We start from the raw sequence: 15,895 nt of genomic DNA on the forward strand, positions 1-15,895 counted from the left end.
TACAATACTCCAGGTGTGGTCTCACCAGGGTCCTATATAGTTGCAGTAAGACATCTTTACTCTTATATTCAAATCCTCTTGTAATAAAGGCCAACTTACCATTTGCTTTCCTAATTGCTTGCTGTACCTGCATGTTAACTTTCAGTGATTCATATACAAGGACACCCAGGGCCCTCTCACCATTTAAAAAATACTCTGCTTTTCTATTTTTCCTACCAAAGTGGATAACTTCAAATTTCTCCACATTATATTCCATTTGCCATGCTCTTACCCATTCACTTAGCCTGTCTATATCCCCTTGAATACTCTTTGCATCCTCCTCACCACTTACATTCACATCTAACTTTGTATTATCAGCAAACTTGGATATAATACATTTGGTCCCCTCATCCAAACCATAGATGTAGATTGTGAATAGCTGAGGCCCAAGCACTGATCCTTGCGGTGCCCCACTAGTTGCAGCCTGCCAACCCAAAAATTACTTGTTTATTCCTACTCTCTGTTTTCTGTCCGTTAACCAATCCTCAAGTCATGCTAGTATATTATCCTCAATCCCATGAGCCCTAATTTTGTTTAATAACCTCTTGTGTAGAATGCCTTCTTAAAATCCAAATACACCACATCCACTGGTTCCCCCTTATCTATTCTGCTAGTTGCTCCTCTAACAGATTCGTCAAACATGATTTCCCTTTCATAAATCCATGTTGACTCTGCCCAATCCTATTATTCTTTTCTAAGTGCCCTGTTACCACGTCCTTAATAATAAATTCTAGCATTTTCCCAACGACTGATGTCAGGCTAACTGGTCTGTAGTTCCCCATTTTCTCTCTCCCTCATAGAAACATAGAAACATAGAAGATAGGAGCAGGAGTAGGCCATTCGGCCCCTCGAGCCTGCTCTGCCATTCAATGAGATCATGGCTTATCATCCAAACTCAGTACCCTGTCCCTGCCTTCTCCCCATATCCATTGATCCCTTTAGCCTTAAGAAATATATCTAACTCCTTGAATATATTTAATGAATTGGCCTCAACTGCCTTGTGTGGTAGAGAATTCCGCAGGTTCACCACTCGCTGGGTGAAGAAATTCCTCCTCATCTCTGTCCTAAATGGCTTACCCCTTATCTTTAGACTGTGACCCCTGGTTCTGGACTCCCCTGCCATCGTGAACATCCTTCCTGCATCTCGTCTGTCTAGTCCTGTTAGAATTTTATAAGTTTCAATGAGATCCCCTCTCATTCTTCTAAACTCCAGCGAGTATAAGCCCAATCGACCCAATCTCTCCTCATACGTCATTCCTGCCATCCCAGGTATCAGTCTGGTGAATCTTCGCTGTACTCCCTCCATGGCAAGAACATCCTTCCTCAGATAAGGCGACCAAAACTGCACACAATACTCAAGGCGTGGTCTCACCAAGGCCCTGTACAACTGCAGCAAGATATCCTTGTTCCTGTACTCGAATCCTCTCGCTATGAAGGCCAACATACCATTTGCCTTCTTAACCGCCTGCTGCACCTGCATGCTTACCTTCAGCGACTGGTGCACAAGGACACCCAGGTCTCGTTGCACTTCCCCTTCTCCCAATCTATTGACGATCAGATAATAATCTGCTTTCCTGTTTTTGCCACCAAAGTGGATAACCTCGCATTTATCCACATTATATTGCATCTGCCATACATCTGCCCAATCACCCAACCTGTCGAAATCATACTGGAGTTTCTCGGCATCCTCCTCACAGCACACACGCCCATCCAGCTTTGTGTCGTCTGCAAACTTGGAGATATTTCATCTAGTTCCCTCATCTAGATCATTAATATATATATTGTGAATAGCTGGGGTCCTAGCACCGATCCCTGCGGTACCCCACTAGTCACTGCCTTCCACTCGGAAAAAGAGCCATCTATTCCAAATCTTTGCTTCCTGTCTGCCAGCCAGTTCTCTATCCAAGTCAATACCTTGCCCCAATCCATGTGCTTTAAATTTACACACTAATCTCTTATGCAGGACCTTATCGAAAGCCTTCTGAAAGTCCAAATACACCACATCCACTGGTTCTCCCTTATCTACTATACCAGTTACATCCTCAAAAAGTAGATTTGTCAAGCACTATTTACCTTTTGTAAATCCATGTTGACTTTGTCCGATCCTGTCACTGTTTTCCAAGTGCTCTGCTATTACATCTTTTATAATGGGCTCTAGCATTTTACCCACTACCGATGTCAGGCTTACCGGTCTATAATTCCCCATTTTCTCTCTACCACCTTTTTTGAATAGTGGGGTAATATTAGCTACCCGCCAATCCATGGGAACTGTTCCAGAGTCTATAGAATTTTGGAAGATGACCAGTAATGCATCTACTATTTCTAGGGCTACTTCCTTAAGTACCCTAGGATGTAGAATATCAGGCCCTGGGGATTTATCGGCCTTCAATCCCGTCAATTTCCTTAACACCATTTCCCTACAAATATTGATTTCATTCAGTTCCTCCCTCTCATTAGACCCTATGTTCCCCGACATCTCTGGGAGGTTATTTGTGTCCTCCTTTGTGAAGACAGAACCAAAGTATGTATTTAATATGGTCTGCCATTTCTTTGTTCCCCATTATAAATTCCCCTGATTCTGACTGCAAGGGACCTATGCTTGGCTTCACCAATCTTTTTCTCTTCACATATCTATAGAAGCTTTTACAATCACTTTTTATGTTCCCTGCAAGCTTACTCTCATACTCTACTTTCCCCCTCTTAATTAATCCCTTTTTCCTCCTTTGCTGAATCCTAAACTGTTCCCAATCCTCAGGTTTGCTGCTTTCCAATGTATATGTCCTCTCCTTGGATCTTATCCTATCCCTAATTTCCCTTGTTAGCCATGGTTGAGTCACCTTTTTTATTTTTATGCCAAACAGGGATGAACAAATTCTGTAGTTCATCCATGCGATCTTTAAGTGTTTGCCATTGCCTATCCACCGTCAACCCTTTCAGCAACATTCTCCAATCCATCCTACCCAACTCATGCCTCATACCATCATAGTTTCTTTTATTTAAATTCAGGACCCTAGTCTCTGAGTCAAATACTTCACTCTCCATCTTAATGAAGAATTCTATCATATTATGATCGCTCCACCCCAAGGGGCCTCACACAACAAGATTGCTAATTAATCCTTTCTCATTACATAATACCCAGTCTAAGATGGCCTGATCTCTAGTTGGTTCCTTGACATTTTGGTCCAGGAAACCATCCCGTATACACTCCAGGAATTCCTCCTCCACCGTATTGTTACAATTTGGTTAGCCCAATCTATATGTAGATTAAAGTCACCCATGATAGCTGCTGTGCCCTTATTACACGCGTCTCTAATTTCCCATTTAATGCCACCCCCAACCTCGGCATTACTGTTTGGGGGTCTGTATACAACTCCCACTAACGTTTTCTGCCCCTTGGTATTTCTCAGCTCTACCCATCATCAGAGCTAATATCCTTCCTTACTATTGTGTTAATCCCTTCTTTAACCAGCAATGCTACCCCAACTCCTTTTCCTTTTTGCCTGTCTTTCCTGAATATTGAATACCCCTGGCTGTTGAGTTCCCAGCCTTGGTCACCCTGGAGCCATGTTTCTGTAATTCCAATCATATCATATCCATTTACATCTATTTGCGTAGCTAATTCATCCACCTTATTACGAATGCTCCTCGCATTAAGACACAAAGCCTTCAGGCTTGTTTTTTTAACACTCTTAGACCTTTTAGAACTATTACTTACTGTGGCCATGTTTGATTTAAACCCTTGACTTCTCTGCCTGACACTTTTGCTTTTCTCCTTCCTGTCTTTTGCTTCTATCCTTGTTTCCCATTCCTCTGTCTCCCTGCACAGGTTCCCAACCCCCTGCCATTTTAGGTTAAACCCTCCCCAACAGCACTAGCAAACACTCCTCCAAGGACATCGGTCCTGGTCCTGCCCAGGTGTAAACTGCCCAGTTTGTACTGGTCCCACCTCCCCCAGAACCAGTTCCAATGTGCCAGGAATTTGAATCCCTCCCCCTTGCACCATTCCTCTAGCCATGTATTCATCTGAAATATCCTTCTATTTCTACTCTGACTAGCACGTGGCACTGGTAGCAATCCTTTCTTAAATAGTGGCCTTTCTTAATTATTTGCCACCTTCCAATCTGCAGGAACCATTCTAGAATCAATGGAATTTTGGAAGATGACAACAAATGCATTCACTAACTCTATAGCCACCTCTTTCAAAATCCTAGGATGCAGGCCATCAGGTCCAGGGGATCTATCGACTTTTAGTCCCACTCGTTTTTCCAGTACTATTTTTTTTACTAATACTAATTTTTTTCAGTTCCTCATTCTCGCTAGAGCCTTGGTTCTCCACTATTTCCAGAAAGTTTTTTGCGTCTTCTTCCGTGAAGACAGACAAAAAATATTTGTTTAATTTCACTGCCATTTCCTTATTCCCCATTATAATTTCTCCTGTCTCAGTCTGTAAGCGACCCACATTTACTTTCGTTAATCTTTTCCTTTTTACATACGTATAGAAGCTTTTACAGTCTGTTTTTATGTCTCTCGCTAGTTTACTCTCATATTCTATTTTTCCTTTCTTTATCAATTTCTTGGTCCTCCTTTGCTGAATTCTAAAATCCTCCCAATCTTCAGGCTTGCTACTCTTTTTGGCAACATTATCAGCCTCTTCCTTTGATCTAATACTATCTTTAACTTCTCTTGTTAGCCACGGTTAGGCCACTTTTCCTGTGGGGTTTATATGCCTTAAAGGAATGTATATTTGTTGTAAATTATGTATTAATTCTTTAAATGCTAGCCATTGCTTTTCTACCATCATACCTTTTAATATAGTTTCCCAATCTACCTTAGCCAACTCGCCCCTCATACCTTTGTGGGTGAACAGCCTACTGCTGTTCCTGTGTTCCTACTGTTTCGGTGAGAATTGATGTCCTCATGCATGAATTTTGCATTAATGTCTTTGATGAATTTGTTGCACTCATAGTTGGCATGAGTTGAGAGACTGCTGGTATTGTATGGAAGGGGAATGAGTGAAATGTACAGTTTAGCAGAGATTATGATCATTTCTGCCTCCGTTTGAATAATGCAGACTCATCACTAACAAGCATCAGATATTGATCTTTGAAGCTGAGATAATTCAATTCAGTTCATTTCTGGAGACCAGGCAGCCAAAGAAACTGTCATCCAGCCGCATTACTAAAAATCTGTTTCAAAACCCATTTCTCGTTAAGAGAGTTCAACCTGGAGCAACCGCAATTAAGTTTGGCTTAAAAGTCTGCGTGTAAATGAGGCCACCTGACCTTAATTTGTGCTGTCAACAATCTGTATATCAAAGACTCACAGCTGCTGCCGGAATCTAAAGCACCACAATTGAGGATTATTATTGGAGCTGAATCTCATTTATTCTAAATGGTGCATGTCTGGTTTACAAAACAAAATAAATTATTCCAAATGCACAGGTTGTTGTGATGCTGAGAAACCTCATTATGTACACAAACAAGTCAGAAAAAGAGTTTCAATCACACCTTGTTTCACTGCTAAAATCTGAGCGTCTAAATACCATCTTCATATTTTGATAGGAGTAATTCACAGCTCAATTAAAGATGCCTTAATATGAAATTAGTGCTTAATTTATCACTCACCGATCTCAAAACTTTGCTTTTCAGAAAACAACATGTACTCATATTTTTATTTATCTATAATACATTAAGGGGGAGAAATTCAGTATCACCCCATATGGGGCGCCATTACTGGCGGTGCGCAAAGTTTAGCGCCTGGTGCTAATTATCGCCTCCGACAGCAAACTTGGCTTTTATCGCCCCTGGAGGTGATTGGAGCACTAAATCATGCACTACACACCTCTCTTAAGGCGCTAAGGCTGAGGAGCGAGGTGCTACCTCAGAGGGCGGGCGCAGCGCAGGTGCTGTCGGTTAGCGATTAAACACAGACACACTGGCGCCGGTCAGTTCTTAAAGGGGAGGGTCGATCTTGCTCTGCAGCCACACCCTGCTCATTGGAGCCTTGAATCGCAGCCTGGGCAGACCTGTGGCTAAATCTAGCAGCCAAACACTATGGAGAGGGCCAGGGAGCGAGCACAGTGCTTCTGCGAGTGGGCTTTGGAGGCTCTGGTTCGCGGGGTGGAGCGCAGAAGATCCATTCTGTACCCAAAGAGTGGCAGGAGGCCTTTGCCACGCGAGTATAGAAGAGTGTGGAGGGAGGTGGCTCAGAGAGTGTCCTCAAGCAGGATGGTGCCTAGGACCCATCTCCAATATAGGAAAAAGTTCAACGACCTCACTCGGGTCGTCAGGGTGAGTGCCTTTTTTTCAAAACCTCTTCATCCCTCCATCTCAACCTCACTTTAAGGCCAGAGGGTCTTGTAAGCCCCAATGCCCAACACTCATCCAACACCTATGGCCCTTTCATCAAACACACACGCACATTCCACACTTTGCATACAGTAAGTGCTATTCAACCATGGGAGGCATTTCAGGTAAGACCATGGCTTCATACAGTAAGGGCTATTCAACCATGGGAGGCATTTCAGGCAAGACCATGGCTGCATACAGTAAGGGCTGTTCAACCATGGGAGGCATTTCAGGCAAGACCATGGCGGCATACAGTAAGGGCTATTCAACCATGGAAGGCATTTCAGGCAAGACCATGGCTGCATATTTACTCAGACGCCGTCCTTTTTCTTGCAGGCCAAGCTGTCTCATAATAGGAGACAGAAGCAATGGACCGGTGGAGGGCGGCCTCAGCTGCAACCCCTCAGCGATCTTGAGGAGCGCGTCCACAGGATTGTGGCAAGCCGGGTGATTGGTCCCATCACCACTGGAGATGCCGACCTCATTCTGGACAGCAATGGTAAGGTCATCACCTTTTTGTCCTCTCTCCTTCAACTTGTTCGTCACAACAGCAGCCTTTGACACTTTCAATCCAAATCACTAAATCGCGGCACTCATGCCTCCCTTGCTGCCACCCTGTCCTCATGCTAATGCCACTCTTGTACCTCCCTGCTTTCAGATGGTGATTCACCAGGTGAGGAGACGGGTCCACAAGCTGCCAGTGAGAGTGAAGCTAAAGGCGAGGAGGAAGAGGAAGCCAAACCATCAGCGCCACCCTCTACCGAGGCAGCCCATGCCCACACTGGGAACATGCCTTCCCTGGAGGGGAGCAGGGGGGGAATGGTCTGATGAGGGTGAAGCTCCAGGACCCAGCAGGCTGCAGCAACGCGATGGGGGTAGGGAAGCTCGGGGGCCTTCTCCCCAGAGGGAGAGTATGGCTTCAAGTCCTGCTGCACTGGACGCAGAGGAGGAGCGGGTCCTCGCTGAAATGAGTGCCCAGGAGGAGCACAGCCACACTGAGCTCATGGCTGCAGTGGCAAGGTTGCCCAAATCCATTGAATCACTGGCAAGGAGTATGAAGCACTTCGCTGTAGCACAGGCGGTTGCCACGCAAATGCTAAGTGCTGCAATGCAGTCAGTGGCTGGTCTCATGCAGATGCAGATTGAGGCCATGCGAGCACTGACTGCTGCCACCCTCGCTGGATCGGGCAGATTTCCCCGGGGCTCTCACCGCGCCGCAGCAGGCCAGCAATCTGTGCTCCATCAGATTGCTCTGGATGCTGAAGTGCTGCCCCGTGGGAGTGCCAGTGTGTCGGTCGAGCAGGGAGTTGCTGTCCTCTCTCAAGATGACAGCATTCCTGCTGCCACCACTGGCACTTCTCCACTGCAATTGCCACCACCTTTAGGACAGACTGCTGCTGCCCATGCAGAGTTGGTGCAGTCAGCAGCCGGGCCCTCCAGACCCAGAGCTGGTCCAGGCTGTCCCTCAAGGGCATCTGCAGTCTCTGTTTCTGACACTCAGCAGCCTTTCCCCAGCCTTGCTCCAGCCACTGGGGTCCCATTACGGAGGAGCTGCAGGGTGGGAAGGGGGGAATTTCGCAAGGGAAGCAGATCACCCTCGAAGAGCAAAAAGTAGGAGGTGTGACAAAATGTTTTTCATTGTTTTATTGAAGGCCGAGGTTCGTGGTCAAATTTTTGTTACTGTTTTGGACATTGTCTCCAGGTTGTGAGAGCCAGTTATGTGAATGACTGCTTTTTTTGTGTTTCTTTCAATTACTTTGTCATGCGGAAATGAGACACACAGAGTTTGTGAAATAAAGAAGTGTTTGTATTCAAAATGTACATGTTTGGTCTTTGCAATCATTGTTGCCTTGACCAGCTTAGGGGCTGTGGGATGGTTTCATTCAGGTTGTTTGAATGGCAGAAGCCATTTCCTCAGAGGGGGCCTAGAAGCGACTTGCTATGAGCCTTTGACGGACGGCCCTTCCATTTTGTGCCTCCCTCCCGCTTTGGTGCTGCTGATGACCATCCTCCTCATCTTCCTCCTCCTCTTCCTCCTCCTCCTCTGCTGCTGCTCCAATGCCTGGTGGCATTGGCTGGGTCCTGAGGATTGCAAGGTTATTCAGCATGCAGCACACAACAACGAAGTGGGAGACTCGCTCAGGCAAGTACTGCAGGGCTCCTCCAGAATGGTCCAGACAGCGGAACCATTGCTTGAGCACGCCGATTGTGTGCTCAACGATGTTCCTGGTAGCTTGATGGCTCTTGTTGTATCGTAGCTCAGCAGGGGTGCTGGGCGAACGGAGCGGTGTCATCAGCCAGGTGCACAGAGGATATCCCTTGTCCCCGAGAAGCCAACCTCTTGGGTGATGCGGTGCCTGGAAAAGGTCTGCCACAGAAGTCTGGCACAGGATGAAGGCATCATGGCTGCTGCCAGGAAAGTGGGCATTGACAGCGAGTATCAGCTGTCTGTGGTCACAGACCAACTGGACGTTTAAGGAATGGAAGCCCTTTCGGTTGCGGAAATCCTCGGCATTCTCTTGCGGCACCCGCAAAGCCAAATGCATGCAGTCAATGGCACACTGCACCATGGGGAAGCCCGCTTTCATTGCAAAGCCCGTTGTGCGTTCTTGCTGCTTGTCCGGGGTCATGGGGAAAGAGATGTACTCTCGTCTCCTTTTAAAGAAGGCATTTGTTACCTGACGGATGCAGCAATGCACCGCGAACTGGGAGATATTGGCGATGTCCCCAGTAGCTGATTGAAATGAGCCGGTAGCATAAAAGTTGAGAGCCACTGCTATCTTCACTGCCACTGACAGAGGCGTCCTGCTCCTCAGTTGAGGCTGCAGATCTGGCTGAAGCAGGTGGTGTTGTGTATGTAATATGTGTGCTACTTTGAACCTATGGACAGGACTGCACTACTTGTTGGGCGTAGTGATACGCAGTACCACTCCTGGCCATAGGGGTATAAATAGTACTGTGGGTACTGATCTCCCCTCAGTTCCCACCTGTGGGCATGAAGTAAAGACCTACGTATAGTCCCTACCTCCAACCAGTAAAGACCTGTTTTATTGTTACTGATTAAGTCTCAGTATTAATTACTTGAACAACTCACAGATTTAACACTGGCGACGAGTCTGATTCGGACCCTGCGGCAGTCACTCCACGGCAGCTTCGTCCACAGCCAGGACGTTGCAGAGAGGTTTCCACCCTCTCCACCCCACTGGAAGACATCCTGACCTCGGAGCCTCCATCGGCGACCGTCAGCTTCTTCTCCAGCTTGGTGGTGGGTAAGCCATTGTCTGAGCCGGGCAGCGACGCGACAGGCAGTCCACCGTGTTGGCCGCACGAACGGGGCTGGGGGAGCTGGAGGAATAGGGCGCGAGAGCCGCTTCGAGCGGGAGGCGTTTCAACAGAGCGATCGCATCTCCTGATAAGAGCCGAGAGCCGCTTCGCGATCCAGCGATCGCATCCGCTGATAAGGGCCGCACTCGGGCGATCGCGGCGAAGATAAGGGCCGCACTCGGGGGCTGAAGGGAGACGGCGTTGGGGGACGGGTGAAGACCGCCAAGCGTGGGAAAACCGCCATTTTGTGGGCGGAGGACGACGGCAAGAGCGGGAAGCCGCCATCTTGGATAGCAGTAAAAAAAAAAAAAATCTGAGAAATTGCAAATCTACAATGCCTAAACACGGGAATATTAGCACCTTTGATAGTGACCTCGAAGATTGGGCCATATATGTTGGAAGAGTAAAAAATTATTGTAAGGCCAATAAAATTCGTGACCAAGATAAAGCTCTAACATTATTCAATTTAATGGGTGCGAAGACATACGGGCAATTGAAACACCTGTTATCACCAGATGAACCGGCGGATAAGACGTTCGATGAGATTGTTACTGTCCTGAAAGATCATCTAAACCCCACGCCGCTGATGCTAGCGGAACGATTTAAATTTTATGACAGAAGGCAGCTACAGCATGAAAGCAATGCTGATTATTTGCTGGAATTGCGTAAATTAGCGAAATATTGCCAGTTTGGAACGGGACTGACAGAGGCACTTCGAGACAAATTTGTGTGTGGTTTATTTAAACAGGATACACAAAAGCGACTGCTCGAGGAGAATGAGCTGACGCTTGAGAAGGCGGTCACTATGGCAGCAGCACACGAAGCCGCAGCGAGAGGCACAGCAGTAATGCAGCTACGGTCACCGGAGCCCAGTGCACACAAATTGGGTGTGAGATCTGGCAAATGTTATCGTTGTGGAAAGACAACGCATGATCAGAACCAGTGTTGGTTTAAAAACCAAGAATGTAGAACTTGTGGTAGGCTTGGACATATAGCTAGAGTATGCAGGTCAGGGAAGAAGACCAGCAACAAGAAGTCACCGCAAGGAAAATACGCAAAGGTACACAAGGCGACCGAACAGGAGTCCGATTCAGACGCTAGCAGTAATGAACTGGCTAGCTTAAGCTGTAATGAACTGGCTAGCTTAAGAGTACTCAACGCTGGTAAGGGTGCAGACCTCCAGACAATTTGGGTCACTCTTCAGATAGAAGGAGTCCAAGTAAAACTGGAATTGGACACTGGATCGGCATTGACGGTCATAAATAAGAAAGATTACGGAAAGTTATTCCAACATATTCCCCTACAGGATACGGGGATTATATTGAAAACATACACGGGGCAAAGAGTGTACCCCATCGGGAAAATAGAGGTTGCAGTGGTCCACAAGGGTGAAGACAGTCAAATAATGGACTTATATGTGATATCTGAAGGAGGTTCTCCACTACTAGGACGGGAGTGGATTAGGAAAATGAATATGGACTGGCATTTCCTACAAACAATAACGAGTGAGAACTCGGTGAAGATAGTCGGCCCAGACTCTGGAACGGATGATGGTAAGCCCAACTCAGGTGCAAAAGACAAAGTTTCAGCACAGAATTCCACTGAGCAACAACAACATAGTTTAACTGTGGATTCTGAGTCTGGCAAGTCTACTGATGTGCCCATTTCTGAGGGACACCGGGCTCGAACTCAACTCCATTTCAAACTACAACAGCAATTAGAACAAATGCTTCGCCGTTTTGAGCAAGAGTTGAATGCAACGAAAGAGTTCTTTGATATAGAGTTGGAGAATCTGGAAAGACAACAGAAGCAGCTGATGGAGAAAATGGAGCAGGAGCACACAAAACGTCTGATGTCAGAGGAGTTAACGGTCAGCCAACTCCTGCATATGCTGAAGGACAGGACTCTGAAATGGGAAAAACTTGAACACGAACTTCAATATTCAAACGAAAGGGGTTCGGAGCTCTCAAAGGTTATTGGAAGAGCTGAGCTGGCAACACAGACTGAGATGACTGCAACAGAGCAGCCCTTGGATGCCAAAAGTACGCTGACTCACGTCAACGTAGAACAACAGACCGCTGAAACAGCTGCTCCGGTAGAGGGATTGAATAGTCCGATCAATCAATCTCCAAAAGAAGTTGAAGTAGTAAAATCTCAAATGAGGTCATTAGTAAACGACTTGCTGAAAGCCCAGAAAAAGCTGGATGAAGAGGTACGCATGAAGAAGTCTCTTCAGGAAAGATGTCTGGACTTGGAACAAAAGCTGGCTAATGCCCAGCTGGGTATGGAGGAAATAGAAGACCCTCTCGCTGGCCTAGATCAGGACGACACCGAATATTACTATGTCCTGTCCTGCCCAACTTGTAACTTCGACTCCCACCATACAGAAATCATGGAGGAGCACCGAAAGTCTACGGAACATCGGGAGAAGGTGGCTCTACTACGGAAAAAGGAGGGAGAGAAGGAGGAACTGCGCATGCAGCTGGCAGCTGACAGTGGAGCCCAGAGAGTCTCCAAGAAGCAGAAAAGGAAAAGTCGAAACAGAAGATGACCCATCTGAACCATTATTACCTCTACCAGATCACACACGTGGTCCCTCCGAACGGAGCCAATTCAGTTCGGAAGTTCAAACTGTTAAATCCATGGAAGGACTATTGAATGAGTCACTCCAGCAACGTGAACCGACTCCACCACAGAGATTGAATCTGTGAACTGTTTTCCGCAGAGACTGAATCTGTGATCTGTTTTGACATGAAGTTATCTATGTATCTATGTTATTCTGTTATGTAAACCTGAAGTTATATATGTATATATGTTATTACGTTATGTTAAATGGGGAGATGACTGTAAAGCTAGGAAGGGAGGAATGTTGTGTATGTAATATGTGTGCTACTTTGAACCTATGGACAGGACTGCACTACTTGTTGGGCGTAGTGATACGCAGTACCACTCCTGGCCATAGGGGTATAAATAGTACTGTGGGTACTGATCTCCCCTCAGTTCCCGCCTGTGGGCATGAAGTAAAGACCTACGTATAGTCCCTACCTCCAACCAGTAAAGACCTGTTTTATTGTTACTGATTAAGTCTCAGTATTAATTACTTGAACAACTCACAGATTTAACAGGTGGCAGAGCTCAGTGACCACCTCCTTGCTGAAGCGCAGCCTTCACAAACAGTGCTCCTCAGACATATTAATGTAGGAGAACTTTTGGCGAAAAACCCTGGGAGGGTAAGGTCTCCTGTACCGGGGCCTGTTGGCCCTCCTCCGTCTAGCCATGATTGCCACTCTCTCTCTGTGTCTCTGTGCCCTCCAAATGTGATGGAGAAGGACGACGTTCCCATCCATTGCAGCCCCCATAGTATCTAGGCAATCAAAGTTATGAAAGTCAAAAAGCAAAGTACCTTCAAAGTTATGGTCAGAAGCCAAAACTACCTCAGACAGCGTTGACTCAATGCAGAAGTCTCTCTTTGTCTCTTTGTCTCTCTCAAAATCTTTCTCTCTCTCTCTCAGAACGAGTGGTGCAAAAATGGCTACCACACAAAAGACAGGAAGAGGCCCCCTTTAAATAGCACCCCCACAGCGACTGGGAAGTGTTCCAGTCAACCTGTCATTCATTGCGCCAGGCGGAAAGGAGGGGGGCGCCACTCAATTTCCGGTCCGGGGCACCCCAAGGGCGTTGCACTCTCGAATGATGTCAAGATCTGCATGCGCAGGAGATCGGGGGGGTATTGTTTAGCGCCGCCGCAAAATGTCCGGTCAATTTTGCGAGAGGTGCAGATATCGCCGCGCCCGGGCGCTAGTTGCTTTGCACCCCACTTAGCGCCCTCTTAAGGTGCTAACGGGTGGCGCTACCAACTGAATTTTTCCTCCAAAACATTTTATGTGTGGTGCACAATTACTGTACATAGGAAGTGCTGGATGAAGAAAGACCAAGGTCCATCTATTTCGCCTTCTACCATCCTGGTAATTGCACAATACGATAATGGAGTTGTTGACCAATCACAGCCATCAATCTCTATCAGTGAGTCTCCAACAGAACCAGACATGAGGTGAGGAAAACCCCCAGTGGTGGAGAGCGTGGCGAACCATAGGTCCACAGTCACCTGTTCCTCCGAGCACACTACACTCACTACACATCGTGTCTCAAATTACTCATACACTGTGTCCCAAAATGTTATTCTCTGAAATAAATTGATCTAATTTGTCATACGTTTCACAATTTGTGCCATGATTTCTGTGTCAGGCTACACTGTCACACCTGTTTCCCATGATATCTGACCCTCTGAACTGCATTGTTCCGTCTCCAATGGCATTTTACTCACCTTCCTTATGGTCTATTCTTGAATCAGCTAGCCTCTTTGCAGGCTCACAACCCGGAGTCAGTAAGTATTTTTAATTTTTCACCGGCTCCAGCCCTGAGCTGGCGAGGATTTAAAAAATACCTTTTTGTGCAGATTCCCGGTCATGAGTTGGAAACAGGTATAAAACTCTTTAGCCATTAACCAGCCTTGAAGTTTTTGTCTCTCAAGTCTCGCTCCTACTCTCAAGCTTTTGTACATTTTTTTTAGGGCCACTTCCCAGTGTTTAATCTCACTTCAGACTTTTCAGTCCAGCTCCCAGCGGTTGTGCCTCTTCGTCCCGCTCCTGGTCTTTTAGTTCTTCACATCCCGATGTTTGTGGTTCTTCAGTCCTGCTCCTGATGTTCGTGTATTTAAGTACAGCTCTGCTGTTTTTTTGGGACGCACTACCAGTGTTTTAGTCTCACTCCTGGTTCGTGTATTATTTTTAAACCTCTGCTCCTGGTGTTGTGTCTTTCTTTTAAAGTTTTTACACGTTGAAACACCCGCCTCACCCCCCAAGCCCCCAAGATTCCCTTCCACACTACTTGAATACACGCTCACTCCCTTCCTCTCTACCTTTTGCATTGCTGTTCATTTCTCCACAGCTGCCCTGTCTCCCTCTCCTCCGCCAATGCTCTTCACGCTCACCATTCACCACTAGGGCTGCCAAATCTAGTGGGCCGTATTCCTAAAGTTTTCATCACATGACCTCCCGTCTCGAACCGCCCTGATCCACACTCCCGCCATTGGTCCATCCTCTGGGCGTCACTGCCTTCCCATGTCCAATTGGAAAGGGAACAGATTCTTCGTTACCTGATTGGATTGATCTTGACTGTTGGTGAAGCAGCCTTTTTCCCCCCAACTCCAATATTTTTATAACTAATAAATGAAAGTGTTCAGAGAAAATAATGGCCCCAATGATTTTTCTCCTGGGTGTTGCTCCCGGCAGTGTCCTGGAGATTAATTTTCAATTCCTGGAGACTCCAGGGCAATCTGGGAGGGTTGGCGAGCATATTCACCACCACCACAAAAAGATCACAACTCCAAACTTGCCTCCTGCTCCTCCGTTCCTTCTCAGTCCTTTCATCAGTTCGCAGCACTCAACACTGACCTCCCGCCCACCTGCCTTCACACCCATCGCCACCAGGCTGCCCGCAGCCTCATTGTTCCCCTATGCCCTCCCTTATCACTTCATACCCAGCCATTGCTCGACCCAACCTTCCCATCCTAATCCCTCCATCCCGACACCTGCATAAATTTGCACTATTACAAATTCTAACACAACCACAATCCCTTTGGAAACAAGCCTGCCCAGCTGAAATACTATACCCCAACATCCTGCCTCATTCATTCCCACTTTCACACACTCAACAACAACAACTTGCATTTATATAGCGCCTTTAACGTAGTAAAACATCCCAAGGTGCTTCACAGGAGCGTTATAAAACAAAATGTGACACTGGGCCACATAAGGAGATATTAGGGTAGGTGACCAAAAGCTTGGTCAAAAAGGTGGGTTTTAAGGAGCATTTCAAAGGAGGAGGGAGCGGTGGAGAGGCAGAGAGGTTTAGGGAGGGAATTCCAGAGCTTAGGGCCCAGGCAGCTGAAGGCACAGCCGCCAATGGCGGAGCCAAAATAAGCAACAACCTTCAACCCAGCACAAAAACAGGCACTCTGCAAAATATAAAATACTATAAATATTTTTATATCTGTACAAAATTAGATCAGCTAATGGCTGGAGAAAGAAATTCTATAAACTGTTCCCCACAGGAACCTGTAGTGAAGCGAGCTGGTGACTGAAGGTGGATTTTAGACCTGTTTCCAGCGAATGTGAAAAGTTTTA

Source organism: Somniosus microcephalus, chromosome 11 (assembly GCF_052327205.1).
Source record: "Somniosus microcephalus isolate GS21.2 chromosome 11, FLI_Smic_1.0, whole genome shotgun sequence".
NCBI classification, from domain to species: Eukaryota; Metazoa; Chordata; class Chondrichthyes; order Squaliformes; family Somniosidae; genus Somniosus; species Somniosus microcephalus.